This window comes from Bison bison, unplaced genomic scaffold (genome assembly GCF_000754665.1).
Source record: "Bison bison bison isolate TAMUID 2011002044 unplaced genomic scaffold, Bison_UMD1.0 scf7180017864322, whole genome shotgun sequence".
In the NCBI taxonomy this organism is placed as follows: Eukaryota; Metazoa; Chordata; class Mammalia; order Artiodactyla; family Bovidae; genus Bison; species Bison bison.
Genome location: NW_011494894.1, coordinates 1,224,296 through 1,230,411, shown reverse-complemented (window position 1 = coordinate 1,230,411; position 6,116 = coordinate 1,224,296).

Sequence of the window (6,116 nt, the reverse complement as noted above, 5' to 3'; positions counted from 1 at the left end):
GGTCGTGTCCAACACAGTCGGACACAATGGACTGCATCCCATCAGGCTCCTCGGTCCATGGAATTCTCCAGGCAAGAATGCTGGAATGGGTTGCCATTCTCTTCTCCAGGGGATCTTCCCAACACAGGAGTTGAACCTAGGTCTCTTGCTTTGCAGGCAGATTCTTCACCATCCGAGCCACCAGGGAAGCCTAGTTATACACCTCATCACCAATTTCTCCTTGGTCTGGTAGATTTTAAGCACTTAGCCCTTAAAGTTGTCTACAGGGTAAAACGATAAGATCATGGTCTCTACTCTGTTTCTGTTTGACACTGTTATAAAACATTTCTCTCAAGTCCTGTTCCTCTAACATTTCACCTGCTTGGATCTTCTTTTTTCTTTTACCTCTATCGAGGTAAAAGTTGTTGTCTACAGGGTAAAATGGTAAGATCATGGTCTCTACTCTGTTTCGGTTTAACACTGTTACAAAACATTTCTCTCAAGTCCTGTTCCTCTAAACATTTCACCTGCTTGGATCTTCTTTTCTTTTACCTCTGTCGAGAAGCAAATGGCTGACCAAAATTTGTAAGAAATGTGACCTCACAAGTCTGTGTTAAGCATTTTGCTGCACCGGGGCCAGATGGTTGTTGGCTGGCCCCTTAATAGGCTGTAATGGCTGCATGACCCACGGCTAGAACGTATCCCTAAGTTCATAACCTGTCAATGGAAACGTGAATAATCACACTCTTGACTGGAGACTATGTTCTCCTTCAAGGTCCACCTTTGTTTGTGATTACAAAGGAGAACCATGGACTTATGAATGTTTACACAGCTGGTATGTGACAGGATAATGCCTTTTTATACCATAGCATTTCACTTAACTTCAAGTTCTTGTTAGAGAAAGAAATCCAGCCAAAATCTCATTGGTCGAGATGAGACTCGGCTGCCCACTTTTTATACCCTTGCATACTCTCCATTGATTGCCATGTAAAAGGATTTGTTCCTTGAACTGGTGCCGTCCATACAGACCTGTTGGACCACGGCTAAATTAACAAAATCTACCACTTGAGGTTTGGCCCAACAACAATGGGAATCCCTGGCTCCCCAGTGAGAGTTGTATTAGATAATCAAATAGGGCTTCACTATCTCCTTGCAGCATGGGGCAGCCGTTGATAGAATGCCCTAGCCAACACCTCCTGCTGCACCTAGATTAACACTTGCAGTGAATTTCGGAACTTCCCTGGTAGTCCAGTGGCTAAGACACTATGCTCCCAATGCAGGAGGCCCGGGTTTGATCCCTGGTCAGGGAACTAGGTCCCACAGCCATGACTAAGAGTTCACATGCCTCAAGTAAAGATCCCAAGGGCCACACCTAAGACCTGGTGCAGCCAAATAAATAAATATTAAAAACATACAGACACACACACACAAACTTTCTGGTGAATCTGAAGTAGAACTTGAAACGTTAGAAAAATAGCACAAAGCTTCTCTGTTCCCTATCAACGTTTTCAGCTGGCTGTCTTCAGCTCTGGGCACTTAGATAAGATCAGGACTTCAAATATTATTTATGATTATTAGAATTTTGCTATGTGTGCTTGTAGTTAGACTTACGCTGCTCCTCACTCAGACCTGCTGCAAAGCTTCTACAAATACCAAGACTGTGGTCTCTCCATGGATTGAAATGATAGTAAGGCTAATGGCATCTGGTCCTATCACTTTACGGCAAATAGATGCAGAAACGATGGAAACAGTGAGACACTGTTTTCTTGGACTCCAAAATCACTGCAGAAGGTGACTGCAGCCATGAAATTAGATGACGCTTGCTCCTTGGAAGAAAAGCTATGACCAAGCTAGACAGCATATTAAAAAACAGAGACATTACTTTGCCAACAAAGGTCCATCTTAGTCAAAGCTATGGTTTTTCCAGTAGTCATGTATGGATGTGAAAGTTGGACCATAAAGAAAGCTGAGTGCCAAAGAATTTATGCTTTTGAAATGTGGTGTTAGAGAAGACTCTTGAGAGTGCCTTGGGCTGCAAGGAGATCCAACCAGTCAATACTAAAGGAAATCAGTTATTGGAAGGACTGATGCTGAAGCTGAAGCTCAAATACTTTGGCCACCTGATGTGAAGAACTGACTCATTGGAAAAGACCCTGATGCTGGGAAAGATTGAGGGCAGGAGAAGACAGGGATGATAGAGGATGAGATGGTTGCATGGCATCACCAACTCAGTGGAATTTGAGCAAGCTTGGAGTTGGTGATGGACAGGGAGGCCTGGCGTGCTGCAGTCCATGGTGTTGCAAAGAGTCGGACATGACTGAACAACTGAACTGAAGGTTTATTCACTTGAACATTCAAGTAACAATGAAGTTTCTGGGTGATGAAATTGCCCAAGTCTTTTCCTGAGTACTTCCCTATTGGTCAGATGTGGCCTAATCCTTATGACACTGACTCTCTGAAATAGCCAGCAGAAATTAAAAATTCCCCCTGGCATGAAATCTAATTTTCTGGGAGAAGTTCATCCCAGTGATGTGAGACAAAGCAGGTCTAGAAGTCAGTGATGCTTTCAGAGACAAATCTGGATGAAAAGGGGAAAATATGAAATGTGAAATAAAATGCATTTACTTATATCAGTTCAGTTCAGTTCAGTCACTCAGTCGTGTCCCACTCTTTACTTATGTCAAGGGGTTTTTAAATGGAGTCAAGAGGCCATTAAGGAGGTGGATCTTATGCACATCCTTACCCAGACACACCGTAAACTGAGTCAAACCACAAATACTCAAAGGACTCTGCAAGAGGACCTGAAACGTCATGGTAATGCACTTTTACCGCCCTCTGGTAATAGCCTCAGCAAACCACTAGAGGGAAAAATCACTAATACAAACCTCCTCCTTTTTCCTTTAAAAGCCACTGACTTTTACTCCCCACATGATACTGTTTGTGTTGGTGCCTGAAACTGTGTGTCCCAAATTGCAATTCTTTGATCTCAAATAAACACTGTTTTTCTTGATTATTTCCTTCCAGGTTTATTTAGTTTGATAATTTAAAGAGGGCAGCTGCTGCTGCTGCTAAGTCGCTTCAGTCGTGTCCGACTCTGTGCGACCCCATAGACGGCAGCCCACCAGGCTCCCCCTCCCTGGGATTCTCCAGGTAAGAACACTGGAGTGGGTTGCCATTTCCTTCTCCAATGCATGAAAGTGAAAAGTGAAAGTGAAGTCGCTCAGTCGTGTCCGACTCCTAGCGACCCCATGGACTGCAGCCCACCAGGCCCCTCCATCCATGGGATTTTCCAGGCAAGAGTACTGGAGTGGGTTGCCAAAGAGGGCAGCAAACCCTAGCAAGTCTAAGAAAATAAAAATGGGATACTCTAGAATATAGCCTGAAACTTGCTGGGAGAGTAATCTTTGAGCAAAGAAAATGTGTTGGCTTAAGAATTATTTCAGGGACTTCCCTGGTGACCCAGTGGTTAAGAACCTGCCTTCCAATGCAGGGGATGCAAGTTCGATCCCTGGCTGGGGAACTAAGAATCCACATATCACGTGGTACAGCGGAAAAAAAAATTATTTCAATTGGGTTTCTTTCCTTTTAAAAAAAAAATTATTTATTTCTTGGTTGTGCTGGGTCCTCGTTGATATGCGCAGGGTTTCTCTAGTTGAGATGAGCCGGGGAGGAGAGGTGGGGGGGGTTGCTATTTTTTTGTTGTGGTGCATGAGCTTCTCATTGTGGTGGCTTCTCCTGTTGCAGGAGCACAGACCAGGGCGTGTGGGGTTCAGAAGTTACCCACGTGGGCTTCAGTTGCCCTGGGGCATGTGTGACCTTCCCAGACCTGGGATGGAACCCATGTCCCCTGCATTGGCAGGGGGATTCCTATCCACTGTACCATCAGGGAAGTCCCCACTTGGGTTTCTTATGTTACAAATAACTGTGTTGTAGATAGAATGTTACTCTTGGGCACAGCATACGTAACGTTATGAATTAAAAATCTAATCTATTATACATTTTAGAAGAACTCATGGTGCTTGGATTGTACGTTATAGTTTATAAGTCCTTTCATCTGTTGTTTAATCATCACAATACTGACATCCACCCCACTTAACAGCTAAGGAAGCTGAAGTTCAAAGACGTAGAAATCTTCCTCCAGATTGCAGTCTGAGAATGGAGGATTTGAATATAGCCCCTACCCTCAGGTACCTGGATTGTGCCCAACTGGTGAGATCTCTTGATAAGCCTTTTGCATATCTGGGAGCTTTGTTTTAAAAAAAATGAAAAAAAAAAAACAAAACACTTTCTTATCTTTAGCAACTGCCCTGTGTTGGTCTTAATGATTTTTGTGCTCTAATCTCATTAGAGTTAGGTGATTTAGTTTCTTTTGCTGACCCTTGATATAGTTCTTTAAGGAATTAATTTCTCTAGCATTGTGAACTGGTTTCTTCAACACCAGTCTTTCTTCTATCACTAATTTCTGTAAACGGGTGAAGAAATGATAGCTTTTGGCCTGCAAGTAACAAATGCTGGAAAGGGTGTAGAGAAAAGGGAACCCTCCTACACTGCCGGTGCTGCCTCTGCGGAAAACAGTGCAGAGGTTCTTCAGAAAACTAAATAGAATTACCGTATAATCCAGCAATCCCACTCCTAGGAATATACCTGGACAAAACCACAATTCAGAAAGATACATGCACTGTTGAGGTCCTTTAATGGACCGGAACCTGGTGGCCCAGAGTCAATGGTAAGAAAGTAAAGGAGAGAGAAAGAGAGGCTGATATTCCTTGGTTTACGCAGAAAACCAATAAAGTCCTTTGACACAGGGCTTGCGTCGCTCACGAAGATACCTGGTGCCCTCTCGAGGGGGTTGAAAGCACAGTGTGCCTTCTCGAGAGGGTCTTAGAAGCCTGGGCAGGAGAGTGAGCAAGATGGGTCTCTGTGCTCCAGAAAATCAGCCTTAGAGAGAGAGAGAAAGAAAGCAAGACACGGGGACCAAAGCTCTGATGGAGCAAAGGTGTTTTAATCAACATGGTGTGGGCATATATATTGTCTTACAAGGTAGTTATTCTCGACAAAGATAAAGATTAAAATTCCAGACTTACAATACATAGGCGATCCATATTAGAGAGAGAGTTGTAAACAATCACTTTTACCGTGGTTCACAAGAAGGAAGAGGGTACTTATCACCGTATTGAAAAACTAACGAAGGAAATGCCTGGATCCGTCAGCCCCGGGAGAGACTTGCCTCTCCTCCGAATTCCTGAATATTCAGGAATTAATAAGGAACAGAGGATTCCTGACAGATCGACAGGAAGCCTCCTGTTAAATGCTTCCTGACAATGCACAACTACTTTCATAGCAGCTCTACTCACAATAACCAAAACACAGAAACACCTTAAATGTCCACTGACGGACGGATAAAGAAGATGTGGCACATATACACAATGGAATACTGCTGGCCACAAAAAAGAACAAAATAATGCTATTTGCAGCAACATGAATGCAACTGGAGATTATCATACTAAGCGGAGAAAGTCAGAAAGATAAATACCATATGATACACTTATACGTGGGCTCTAAAACACGGCACAAAAGAACCTATTTACAAAACAGCAGCAGACTCACGGAGATCAGACTTGTGGTGGCCAAAGGGATTGGGACTGAGGGAGAGGGATGGACTGGGAGGGTGGAGTTGGTAGATACAAACTTCTGCCTTTCGAATGGATAAACAACAAGGTCTTAATGTATAGCACAGGAATTATGTTCAATACCCTGTAATAAACCATAAAGAATGTGTGTATATAACTGAGTCACTTTGCTGTACAGCAGAGATTGGCACAATACTGTGAATCAACTATACTTCAATTAAAAAAAAAACAGAAAAAAAAGAAATTATGACTTTTGTATTTCTGAAGGTTTTTTTTCTTTTATTTTTAAGAAGCTGGAGACTTCCTCTTCTGAGAAAAAAGCATACAAATAAAATAATTACCCAAGTGAAACATGAAGTTTTAATAAAATCAATAAAAAAAAAATAGCAACAATTTACTAAGTACTTACCACAAATCTTGGACTGCAAGGAGATCCAACCAGTCCATTCTGAAGGAGATCAGCCCTGGGATTTCTTTGGAAGGAATGATGCTAAAGCTGAAACTCCA